We start from the raw sequence: 1,481 nt of genomic DNA on the forward strand, positions 1-1,481 counted from the left end.
GTACCGAGAGTGGAAACAAAGAAGGATTGTAGTTGGAAAATATGGCCTTGGTGATAGAAGCAACACCAGAGATCGCATGATACAATTTTGCAAGACTAATGACTTCTTCACTTCAAATATCTTTTTTCAACTACATAAACGGCAACTATACATGTGCATCTCACTGGATGGAATACACAGGAATCAAGTTGACTACATCTGTGGAAAGAGACGATGGAGAAGCTCAATATCATCAGTCAGAATAAGGCTACGGGCCAACTGCAGAACAGACCATCAATAACTCATATGCAAATTCAAGTTAAGTTGAAGAAAATTAGAACAAGTCCAGGAGAGCCAAAATACAACCTTGAATATATCCCACTTGAATTTGGAGACCATCTCAAGAATAGATTTGACTCATGGAACACAAATGCCCAAAGACCAGAGGAGTTGTGGAATGACACCAAGGATATCATACGTGAAGAAAGCAAGGGGTCATTAAAAAGACAGGAAAGCAAGAAAAGACCAAAATAGATGTCAGAAGAGACTCTGAAAGTTGTTCTTGATCACAGAGTAGCTAAAGCAAATGTGAGAAATTTATGAAGTAAAAGAGCTGAACAGAAGATTTCAAAGGGCGACTCGAGAAGACAAAATAAAGTATCATAATGACAAGTGCAAAGAGCTGGAGATGGAAAACCACAAGGGAAGAACACGCTTGGTATTTCTCAAGCTCAAAGAAGTGAGAGAAAAATTCAAGCCTCGAGTTGCAATATTGAAGGATTCCATGGGGAAAATATTAAATGACACAGGAAGCATCAAAAGAAGATGGAAAGAGTACACAGAGTCACTGTACCAAAAAGAATTTGTCAATGTTCAACCATTCCAGGATGTAGCATGTGATGAAGAACTGGTGGCACTGAAAGAAGAGGTCCAAGCTGTACTGAAGCCATTGGTGTAAAACAACGCTCCAGGAATTGATGGAGTACAAATTGAGATGTTTCAACAAATGGATGAAGTGCTGGAAGTGCTCACTCATCTATGCCATGAAAATTTAGAAGACAGCTACATGGCCAAGCGACTGGAAGAGATCCATATTTGTTCCCATTCCAAAGAAAGGTGATCCAACAGAATGTGGAAATTACCGAATGTCTTAGGCTGGGTTCTCTAGAGAAGCAAAATCAGTAAAGCGTATAAATATATATATAGAGAGAGATTTATATCAAGGGAACAGCTCATGCCAGAATGTCCCAAGTCTGTGGATCAAGGTAGAGGCCTCTCCTAAGTCACGCAGCAACAGAAGCTGGCTAGCCCAAGATCTGACAGTCGGAGAGCAGGGTTCCCGCTCACAAGCTGTGAAGGCTGATGAATTCCAAGATCGGCAGGCAAGACCATAAGCATTCTCCTGATTCTGTAGCTGCAGGGGCTGGTGAACCCAAGATTGGTTCAGGTCAGAGAGCAGGGCTCCACTCACAGGCTGTGAAGATCGATGAATCCCAAGTTTG

The sequence above is a fragment of the Trichechus manatus genome, unplaced genomic scaffold (assembly GCF_000243295.1).
Source record: "Trichechus manatus latirostris isolate Lorelei unplaced genomic scaffold, TriManLat1.0 scaffold00040, whole genome shotgun sequence".
NCBI classification, from domain to species: Eukaryota; Metazoa; Chordata; class Mammalia; order Sirenia; family Trichechidae; genus Trichechus; species Trichechus manatus.